The following is a 12,393-nucleotide window of genomic DNA, read 5'->3' as shown; positions in this document are numbered from 1 at the left end:
GATCAAACAAAACACACAATGTGCAAATGTGCATGTAGTGTGTAAGTGCGCACTAGGTAGAAAGGTGTTAGGGATTGATATAGCGAGGCCTGAGGTAAGGTTGACAATGCAATAATTTTGATCGACAACAGACCCTAGGGGGTATAACGCTCCCTTCTCTCGGTCCTGCCTGTGTGTATGGTGCACCCATTCCATAGAGGCTCTCCCTCTTTACTCCTAACTACCTTAAGGGATACCTACCCACCAGGCTCCAAAAAGTACAAAGTGCAATAAAATCAGCACACAGATACCAAACACAACACAGAGTGGTATTGAGGATTCATAATATCCTCCCCAAGTTTAGGAGACTCGCAGCACAGGTAGTAATTGACCCACCATTCGTAGTAAATTGCCCAAAAATGCTATTGGATTTTATTAATGCTCCTTATTCTGATCACAAAGGGTTAGTATCGGTAATACCACCCTTTAATAGACCAAAGAAATGCCATCCGAATACAAGGTCATAAATAGGGAATCTATAATACAGACACTATCCATAGACAATCATATCATAGATTATTAAAGGTATATAAATGACCCACAGTAATAAGTTTATAATCAATGCATTATATCAGACAGTTGAATATAACCGTAGATGTTGGTAGGGTACTTTACTTTTTGTTGGTAGTCCTCCTGGGCTACAGTGGATGGAAATGATTAGATGTCAATACTCTCCCAAACATCGCAGATGAATAAATATGTGTGTTGTGTAGGTAAAAAGACAACTCCTTCACCCAACGCCTCCCCCCCCCCCGTTAGTTGTGGGGGTTCATCAGGGGATCAGAGACGGAAATTGGGAGCAGAATCGCAGCCCAATTGTCCAAAGACGCCACCTAGCGATATAATCAATGCCCGGTCTCAATATCCCGTAGAGCAGTGTTTCTCAACTCCAGTCCTCAAGACCCATCAACAGATCATGTTTTCAGGTTTTCCTCAATATTAGACAGGGAAATTCCATCACCTGTGCAATATTAATGAAAGCATGAAAACCTGCTGGAGGAAAACCGGAAAACATGATCTGTTGTTGGTCTTGTGGACTGGAGTTGAGAAACACTGCCGTAGAGCAAGACGTCTGGGTCCAGGTGGTAAATGCCACCCTCCTAATAGTGCTGCCCATATTAAGAACAATTTACTTTTCAGTCTTAAATGGCTACTGAATTTTATTTTTTACTTTTTTTTTTTAATATATTAAAGCAACCCTTAACCACCCCACATATCAGTGACCATACATTTCTAATGTAGACACAATACCTAATGTATTCTGTTCGGCTTGCAGCTGCTTCACAGTCTTTATCCTTAAAACAACCATTGCAGAGACTTGGTCTAAACCACACTACTCTTGTTCTAGGGTGGTCATAGCACCATGATCGGTGTTGGTCCATCCCTCACCAATGGAAAAGCAGGGTGCAGTCTCCACTGTGGTCCCCATGCCTCTGCAGTGGCCATTTTGGTGATGATGATGGCACCAGCCTCAGAGACGTGAGGCAGCAGGTATAGTGACTAAACATTCAGGCTGGAGCTCGACAACAACTATGGCCGTAACAAAGCATAACACAGGCGAATCCGGTCACGTTACAACCCACAAGGTGCCGCTTTTAGACAACTAAATCTCAGAAACTCAGAACCCATTTCATTTTTTTGTAAACTTGCTTGTTGCAGCATCTTGGGGTCACAATGCGACCCAATTTGATTGCATTGTGCCGAGATGTAGTAGCGACAAATAATGCTCATTGTCCTATGTCGCAGTGTAGTCTCCGGCATGAAGGCGGCTCATTTTAATAGAACAAAAACAACTTTGCAATATAACTTATTAAAAAATCCTTTCCATTCTCAAGAATAGAGGGATATTTAAAGGGGTTTTCCCAAGAACAAAGTACATTTTAAAGATTATTTTAATCAATAGATCTTGGAATAACAATAATTTCCACAATTGGATATAATTAAAAATAATGTTCCTAAGGGCTCATGCGCACGTACCTGGTGAATATTCTGCAGCGATTTGACAGCACATGTGCGCTTCAAATCGCTGCAGAAACACTGCATAATGGATGCAGTTTTTCTGTACAAAAAAAAGCTGATTTCATGCGCTCTGGCTGCTGCCCACACCATGGACAGAGTGGGAGCTGCATCCAGAACACAAATAATTGACATGCTCATTTTATGAACGCACGGATTTTGGTCAAAATTTTAGAACCCAAATCGCGGCGTTCATAAAAGCAACGTGCGCATGTATCATGCACAATCTACATAGATTGTGCAGGGGATGCAGGATGCATGCATTTACACTGCAGTGCTATACGCAGCATAAATGCATGCAATTACGCAACGTGCGCATGAGCCCTGAGCATGGGATCAAAGATGATTCTTTTTGTGAGGTAAAACATTTAACTGCCTGTATTTTAAAAAAAATGGTTTTCCCTCAAAGAAAGAATTAATTTGTGATCCCGTGCTATAATGCCTGTATACTTTTTTACCTCCTCCCCAGGCCAGGAGATGTGGTATGATAAGACCATGTCTCTGTACGGTCAGACATGGTCATTGCACACTATACATCAGGGTTACATTTATAAGATCTCAGCACACGGACATTTTTCTTCTTCTTTTTTTTTTTATAAAAAAGAAAATGTCCATGTGCTACGATCTTATAAATGTGACCCTGCTGTGTACTGTGTAATGGCAGTGTGACTGTGCAGGGACATGGTCTGATCATATCACATCTCCTGGGCGAGAGGAGGAGGTAAAAAAAGGGATATAGACATTATAGCACGGGATCACAAATTAATTATTTCCTTGAGGTAAAACATTTTTTAAAAACTGGCAAATGATTCTGTTTGTGAGGTAAAACATTTATCTATGATTCCATGCAAAGGGACATTTCTTGTATTCACAGCAATTGTTGTGGAAGTTATTATTATTTGAAGATCTGTTCGTGGGAAAACCGCTTTCATTTTATAGATTACAGCTCATTGCCAAGGTTACATGACACCTATGCAGGTCATCCAACGGTGTCCAGTTTCCTAGGCAGAGTACGTCTGCTATACAGTTTACAAGAACTACTCTGGAGCTGGCTGGATCAGGCCGCGCTCCGGCACTTCTCCGATGCTGCAGAGGCAAAGCTGCCTATGCTAGCATCATCGAAGATTAGGACGTGCCAATATGCGGCTCAGCAATGGAACCAGCCCACAGCACAAGAGAAATAGTCAACAAATTAATCAGGAAAAGTGAGGGCTCTGCTCGCAAGAGCTTGCAATTTATGATTACATAAGGGGGGGGAACAGAAGAGAAAAAAGGAATAGTTTGACTTGTATCCTGCAAGAAATATCACATGTTGGACTTCTTATCCTTCAGCAGCGGTGTACAGAATGCAGACTGTAATTTATGTCTTTTCTTATTCAATAAAAGTTTATCCAGACTGAACAAGTGAATGAACAAAAGATATCTGAAATCAGATCACGATTTCATGTGACCACTTTTGCCTTCAAAACAGCCCCAAAAGGATCAGATCTTCTTGGTACACTTGAACAAAGGTTTTGACAGAGGTTTTTCCAAACACCTTGGGAAACTAACCACACATCTTCTGTGGAAGGAGGATTTGCTCAAGCCTACAATTTTTTTCATGTAATCCCAGATGGACAGGATGATGATGAATTCAGGGCTTTGCTGAGGCCATAAACATCACTTCCAGGATTCCTTCTTCCTCTTCATGCTGAATGAAGACAGTTCTTAATGACATTGGCTGTATGTTTGTGGTTGTAGTCCTTTGGCAAGCTAGATTGTACTGATGGTATTGTACGATCCTATAGACTGTGAGCCCTCGCGGGCAGGTTCCTCTCTCCTCCTATACCAGTCTGTTTTGTACTGTTAATGATTGTTGTATGTATACCCTCTTTCACTGTAAAGCACCATGGAATGAATGGCGCTATAAAAATAAATAATAATAATTATAATATATAAGTATCTGTTTTAAGATTCCATGGGCTTACAATGTAAAAGCAATATACGCCTCACACAAACCCCAGTATGAGTATTGAGGTGACATGACCCAGAATAGAACCAGAGCGGCGCTGGAACCTAGGGGAGACTGTGATCGGCGAGTATTTTACTCCTCTTACACAGGTTTAGGTAATACAAGATTGATGGGAGAGCTTCTTTAAAAAAATTAAAAAGTACAAATTAGCAGGTAGAACATATAAAGTAATCTTTATCCGCAGGTTTTTGGAGCTTGCTGTAATAGGACATACAAGACGGGTTATACAAACTCAAATCAGTCTCAGTTGGTTCCCAGCCCAGAAATAAAGAAAAGAAACGGATGATGTAAAATGGATCCAGCGACTGCTTGTTTCTGAGGTTTGCACACTATGTGCCATCTGCACAGCAGTGATAGTCACAGTCTCTTAAGAAGGGACGCTCACTCTATAGGAGCAACGTCTGCAAACGGAAAGGGAATATAAGTGGCTTTATGGCTGCTCTTGCTGAATCCTTCGGAGGTAAAGAAGTGTGCAGTTTGTAATCCCATTATAGATGCATTTCTCACAATGGAGAAACACACAAAATTCAATTTGTCCTAACTGCTAAATACTACAATACTAGTTCGCATTAACACAAAAATGCATGCCCCAACCACCATATTTTAATAAACAAGGCATTCTTTAGATCCAAATATTTTTTAATACATCTGTATGGGGGAAAAAAAATCCACCACTGTATTCTAGGGTTTTTTTAAGCTGTTTGTCATCATCACGAACTGGCATTCTGTAAGGACATACCTTTGGAAAGCCAAAGTGCCTTTGTTAGGCCGGGGCCACACGGGGACTAATGCGATCCTCGCATGACACTTGGCTCGCGCTGGCAGCACAGCAGGAGCCAAATGTCATGCGATTGTCACTGCGACTGAGGTCCGATAACGTGATCAGACCTCAGCTGCAGAGGGCGGGCCGGCGCTGAGGAGAGGGAGGGATTTATCTCCCTCTCTCCTCCGTTGCCAGCTATTGCCATTCTCGCCCTGCACTCGCGGTACACCAGTGTATTGCGAGTGCAGTGCGATTTTTTTTTTTCTCGCCCCATACACTTGAATGGGTGCGAGAGAAACAATGATCGCATTACACCCGCAGCATGCTGCGACTTTTTTCTCGGTCTGATTATGGCAGAGAAAATAATCACTCATGGGTGCTGACATTTAGGTTAATATTGGTCCGAGTGGAATGAGATATTTTATCGCATTCCACTCGGTCTGATTTTCATGCAGTGTATCTTAGGCCTTAGACCCCCAATTGCAATGAAAACTATTTCCCCTCCCTTTGTCCTTATAATGGGAGCCTGGCTTGTCAAAGGGGTTATCCACTACTCATACAACCCCTTCTCAATCCCAATGTTTCACCCAAGTAAAATAATAACGCTTATACTGCACTACTCTCTCATTTCCTCCAGATGTCAGTTACGTAAGAAAGAGGGGAGAATGAAGACAGCACTGATTGGCCGCAGGGATTGTGTGACAATGTCATACATCCCCAGGAGAGTCCGTGCAGACACAGCTAGAACAGCATCAAAACCTGAGGGGAGTATAAGCGTTCTTTTACCAAAAGGAAACAGGGATTGAGATGGGCTTGTCTAAGTAGAGGTAAAAAATTCATTTTTATTCCATCCATTCCAAATTACGTAAATTGTTGTGAAGAATCTGAAGGCTTAACTACTGCACGGCAGCTGTGAATACTTTAGTTTGGCAGGTTGTCCAATATATAGGACCTTTAAAGTCACTTCTAAACTAAACTAAATAAGCCTCTAAAAGCCTCTAAAAATAATAGTTTTCGTACTTTCTTTAATTAATGAATAATTGCTACTAAAATTTTACCCCTTCTAACATCCTGACAAAATAAAAGGACATTTGAAAAATGATGCTGATGTGACGTAGACATACGGGAAATGTTATTTAATAATTGTGTGCAATATACAGTGTATATGGAAAGTATTCAGACCCCTTTACATTTTTCACTTTGTTTCATTACAGCCATTTGGTAAATTAAAAAAAAAGTTCATTTTTTTCTCATTAATGTGCACTCTGCACCCAATCATGACAGAAAAAAACAGAAATGTAGAAATTTTTGCAAATTTATTAAACAAGAAAAACTGAAATATCACATGGTCATAAGTATTCAGACCCTTTGCTCAGACACTCATATTTAAGTCACATGCTGTCTATTTCCTTGTGATCCTCCTTGAGATGATTCTACTCCTTCATTGGAGTCCAGCTGTGTTTAATTAAACTGATAGGACTTGAATTGGAAAGGCGCACACCTGTCTATATAAAACCTCACAGCTCACAGTGCATGTCAGATTAAATGAGAATCATGAAGTTAAAGGAACTGCCCAAGTAGCTCAGAGACAGAATTATGGCAAGGCACTGATCTGGCCAAGGTTACAAAAGAATTTCTGCAGTATTCAAGGTTCCTAAGTTCACAGTGGCCTCCATAATCCTTAAATGGAAGAAGTTTGGGAGCACCAGAACTCTTCCTAGACCTGGCTATCTAGCCAAACTGAGCAATCATTAGAGAAGAGCCTAGGTGAGAGGGGTAAAGAAGAACCTCAAGATCACTGTGGCTGAGCTCCAGAGATGCAGTAGGGAGATGGGAGAAAGTTGCACAGTCAACTATCACTGCAGCCTTCCACCATTCGGGCCTGTATGGCAGAGTGGCCCGATGGAAGCCTCTCCTCAGTGCAAGACATATAAAAGCCCGCAAAGTGTTTGCAAAAAAACACATGAAGGACTCCCATACTATGAGAAATAAGATTCTCTCGTCTGATGAGACAAAAATAGAACTCTTTGGTGATAATTCTAAGCGGTATGTGTGGAGAAAACCAGGCACTCATCACATACCCAATACAATCCCAACAGTGAAACATGGTGGTGGCAGCATCATGCTATGGGGGTGTTTATCAGCTGCAGGGACAGAACAACTGGTTGCAATTAAAGGAAAGATGAATACGGCCAAGTACAGAGATATCCTGGAAGAAAACCTCTTGCAGAGTGCTCTGGACCTCAGACATGACCGAAGGTTCAGCTGCCAACAAGACAATGACCCTAAGCACACAGTTAAAATAAAGGAGTGGCTTTAGAACAACTGAGACCATTCTTGACTGGCCCAGCCAGAGTCCTGACCTAAACCCAATTGAGCATCTCTGGAGAGACCTGAAAATGGCTGACCACCAACATTCACCATCCAACCTGATGGAACAGGAGAGGATCTGCAAGGCAGAATGGCAGAGGATCCCCAAATCCAGGTGTGAAAAACTTGTTGCATCATTCCCAAGAAGACTCATGGCTGTACTAGCTCAAAAGGGTGCTTCTACTCAATACTGAGCAAAGGGTCTGAATACTTATAAACCATGTGATATTAAATTTCTACATTTGTTCTTTTTCTGTCAAGATGGGGTGCAGTGTATATTAATGAGAAAAAAATGAACTTTTTTTTAATTTACCAAATGGCTGAAATGAAAAAGTCAAAAATTTAAAGGGTCTGAATACTTTCTGTACCCACTGTAACTATACGGTTTAAGGATAGAAACATTCAAGGTTTGAAAGTTCTATTTTTTCTAAATATTTGTCAAATTTCTGATATTTACATATTGACTTAAATTGACCAATAAAATAAAGTACAATTTGTCACGGAAGATAAAAAGCTCGGAATTACTGGTATATGTTAAAATATTCCTGAGTCATTACCACATAATTTGAGATGTCACGTTTAAAAAAATTTTGCTTTGTCACCAAGGGTTTAAACAAAATTTTCACCGGACACAAAGGGTCTACACTCCCGCAGTGACCCCCAAAGTTTACAGCAAAAGTTACATTGATGATAGCAGTTATGCATTGTAATTTCTCATGTTGAGTTTGCACCGGTAAATTTGGTGACATCATGATCATGTGACCAAGATGTCACCAAAGGTCCTGAACCATGCGAAAGGTTTGAAGAACTGAATAGGAGACAGACTGGTAAGTCCAGAATAGTGTGCATATGCTCTTTGTATTCCTATGTGCGCTCCGTGTATACATGTGTCTGTAAGTATGTACAGTGCCTTGAAAAAATGAAGTATTTACACCATGTGAACTTTTCCAATTTTTTTCACGTTACACATCCACAAACTTAATTGTATTTTATGAGAAATACTAACACAAAGTTGCAAGCATTTGTGAAAGGAAATTATACATGGTTTTCAAAATAGTTTTAAAAAAATATATATATTATATTAGTAATATATATTACTGCTTCAAGTGCCGCACATCACCCGGTGTAAACCGGAGATGTGCTGCTGATAACATGAACTGTGTGGGGGCAGACTGATCTACCAGTGATTTCTCTGCACCCACCATTCTTCATCAGCCTCTGTAGAGAGGCCGGCAAACAAGCACCAAATCAATGGAATATTGTCGATTGCGCTTATTTAATGGCCTGAGCTCAGCTCATGTAGATTCAACCTAAATGATTCTGTGTGATGGTGCAATATCTTAGGTTTTTGGCCCCACTTTTAAAGACAAGAAGCTGTGATTTGAATTTTTGTATAAGTAATTATTTTTAATAAAAAAATGTCTGCAGCCACTAGGGACTGCTATTTTCATTTCCTGGTGTGTAAGTCTGAGCATGACACTTACGCACTTCAAATATGGCAACCCCTGGACACAGGAGATTGTGGTTGGTGTCCAACCGCATCTCCTGTATTGTGGCTGCCTCCAACTGTGACCTGGGCATACACTCTGGGCTGTCCATGTCTCAGCTGTGGGAGGAGATGGGCACTATTTTATTACACCACAGTTGCATTGCAAGTTCCAATTTTCCCCCCTACCACCGCTCAATACTTAGCATGAGCGGTAACAGGAGGAGCATGGGTGCAAGTGTGATGAAGAGAGATGCGGGGAGTGGAGGTCCAGGATGAGATCTCGGCAGCGGTGAGTGGTGTTCAGAAGCATGACACTAGTAGATACCAGGCTGCTGATCACCGTTCCCCACTGCTGTCCACCTGCAGTTCAGAGCACAGCAGTGTAATCAGCTCTGATAAGTCAGTGTACGCCTCTGCAGGAGACTAAAGGCCGCTTTACACGCTGCGACATCGCTCAAGCGATCTCGTTGGGGGTCACGGAATTTGTGACGCACATCCGGCCGCTTTAGCGATGTTTTTGCGTGTGACACCTATGAGCGATTTTGCATCATTGCAAAAAAGTGCAAAATCGCTCATCGGTGACATGGGGGTCCATTCTCTAATATCGTTGCTGCAGCAGTAACGAAGTTGTTCCTCGTTCCTGCGGCAGCACACATCGGTACGTGTGACACCGCAGGAACGAGGAACCTCTCCTTACCTGCCTCCTGGCCAGAATGCGGAAGGAAGGAGGTTTGCGGGATGTTACGTCCCGCTCATCTCCGCCCCTCCACTTCTATTGGGCGGCGGTTCAGTGACGCAGCTTTGACGTCGCTGTGACGCTGAATGAACCACCCCCTTAGAAAGGAGGCGGTTTGCCGGTCACAGCGACGTCGCAGGGCAGGTAAGTAGTGTGACGGGTCTGGGCGATGTTGTGCGCCACGGGCAGCGATTTGCCCGTGTTGCACAACCGATGGGGGCGGGTACCCACGCTAGCGATATCGGTACCGATATCGCAGTGTGTAAAGTGGCCTTTACACTGACACAGTAGAGCAGTAAATCTAATGCCCCTCATCTGTGACACTCTTTCAAACCCATGTATCTAATGCCCATCTGTGATACCCTCAGAGCTGTGTATCTAATGCCTATCATGTAGGATAACCCAAGAGCCATGTATCTAATGTCCATCTTGTGTGATACAACCCAGAGCTTTATCCAATCTCAGTGCGTGTTCTACTACGAATATCCAGCGCATGATATGGCGATAAGCACCAACTAACAAAATCTGTGCTGCCAGCTTTCCTTGGTGACACTGACCACATCTCAGTATCACTTTGCAGCAAAATGGCTCTATACTGTGATCTTAAACTTCATCCTCCCTTATTTTGCAAACACACAGAGCAGGAGGGGAGGAATGACATCAAACATGTAACTAGATCCTGTCCATGTTTACTGCAGTCATAATGCATGCAAGTTGTACATTAGGTTTTCATGGCAAATTTCAGCAGCTACTCCCTTGGTGTTAAAGTGGAAAATATCAAAACTTCTTAAAATATACTTGAAATTTTATGTCTTTTTCATTTTCAATTTTATCATTTCTAAACTTGAGAATACATGAGAATTGTATTATTTAGCCACCACTTGAGTACCACCATATGCCATATTAGTATGTCACAAAGCAGCTTAAGTTTTATTGCGACCCATTAAAGTCGAAAAAGGTGACAATGCAGCCCTCAGACTATACAGTGTGTCCACCACCATTAACTTGAGAACGGCGGCAGCTTTAGGCATAGAAGTGGTGTCTAGGTATAGTAAAGTATCCATTCACTACGCAATGAAACTACCTATAGCGCCACCTGGTGGAAAACAACGGAGTTAGCATTTTTATCTCGAAAACGGAATGAGATAGAGAAAAAAAGTGAAAAAAAGTGAATTACAAAGTTGTAGGGCATCATCAATTCAATACGAATCGACACTTTGCATACAAAAATGCCATGATTAGAACGTGTAAAACTCACAAGGCTGCGGACCTGAAGCGATACCTCATGGAGACCTTCCTACAAGTCATTGGGTATGGTGGCTGCGTAGAGTGGCCTCCACGCTTACCTGACCTGACCCAATTGCACTTCTATCTGTGAGGTCACATCAAACAGCAGGTGTATGCGACCCCTCCACCAACATTGCAGGACCTACGACGACGTATCACAGATGCTTGTGCAAACGTCTCACCTACCATATTGCACAACGTGCAGCAAGATACAGTATGCTGTCCAGAGTCCAGATGTGCATTGCAGCTGACAGTGGCCACTTTGAGCATCAAAGTTAAATGAGCGCCATATACGTGACCAGCATTCAATGTTTTGGGGGGGGGTCATGGGTTTCATATCATAGCATTTCTGTATGCAAGGTGTCGATTTGTATTGAATTCATGATGCCCTACAACTTTCTTTCATTCACTTCTTTTCGCTATCTCGTTTCGTTTTCAAGATAAAGATACTAACTCCGTTGTTTTCCACCAGGTGGTGTTATAGGTGGTTTCATTGCGTAGCGCATGGCTACTTTACTATACCTAGACACCACTTCTATGTCTATAGCTGCCGCCGTTCTCAAGTTAATGGCGGTGGACAGGATATCGGTGGACACACTGTAGAAGGTTGTGATCTATAGGTTTCCCTTTAGAATAAAATATTGAGAGCAGTTATTACGTAATACCATTGGCTGCTACTGTGAAGGGACCTCTGAACCATGTATTACACCATAGTCACAAACACTGCTGGATAGGTTTCCCCTGTAGTAACTGTTGGATGCTGTCAGGCCTGCAGTAACTGGCTGATCGCTAGTGGCCTCATTCAGACATTCATGTATCACAGTGAAAGTGTGGACTGCAGTGCACGAGCCAGCTGCAGGTCTCCTGAGCCAAACTTGACAGCTTCATATTTGCCTATAAGGCTATAGAGTTCGGATCAGCCAGCCTGTGCATCCCAGTCTGTACACGGACGCCTGAATATGGCTAAGAAAAAAAAAATCCCGGTGCATGAGTGGCCATTTAATTGTGGAAAAATCCCTTATGTTATAGACAGTAAAAATACTAGCAGATGGCATTTTCGTAACTAAGCTTTTTTAGAATTTAACAAATGATGGTAAAAGGCAGCAGTCGTGGCCATCTTCATAATAGGCTCTGGCTTACCTTCCAATCTACACCACTCAGACGGCTCAGCATATGAAGGCGGGTTAGCCTATGAATCCACCGCTTATTAAACCATCGCTGAACCAGCAGCTGATTGGCGATCGGCTACACAGACCCATAGATCATATATTACATCATTAATCCAATACCTGGCAGAAAATGCTGCTACTCTAGGTCTAAAAGCAAAGACTGTATAATTATTGGTGATCTCAGTTCATCCGGGCTGTTATTTCCATGGTGGTCCCCTTTAGGTCACTTGGCTGTTTCAGTGCTACTTATCCCCTAACATTAAGTTTCAGTGCATATATTCTGCCTCATATTACTGATTGAGATGCATTTACAGGGCACAGTATATTCAGCTACTGTTCACATTAGTAGTCTGAGCGCTATCACTTATACAGGTTATGCTCCGTTTTTGCTTTTACATTGTGTCTGTTCAGGTGCATGTTAATGACTTTTTGCTAAGTTTTACGAGACAGCGCCAAAAAAAGATACAAGCAACCCTGCTCAATACCCATATACAGCTCTGGCAAAAATTAAGA

At 42.2% G+C, this 12,393-nt stretch overlaps 1 protein-coding gene across 1 annotated transcript in view; it reads right to left on the bottom strand.

Annotated features, from left to right (window-relative positions):
• PCGF3 (polycomb group ring finger 3) overlaps positions 1–12,393 on the bottom strand; it is a 150,505-nt gene that overhangs the window by 59,855 nt on the left and 78,257 nt on the right. The window lies entirely within an intron of this gene.

The sequence above is a fragment of the Anomaloglossus baeobatrachus genome, chromosome 1, assembly GCF_048569485.1.
Source record: "Anomaloglossus baeobatrachus isolate aAnoBae1 chromosome 1, aAnoBae1.hap1, whole genome shotgun sequence".
Lineage (NCBI taxonomy): Eukaryota > Metazoa > Chordata > Amphibia > Anura > Aromobatidae > Anomaloglossus > Anomaloglossus baeobatrachus.
Note: the sequence above shows the minus strand (reverse complement) of the source record. Positions and strands in the feature narration are given on the sequence as shown.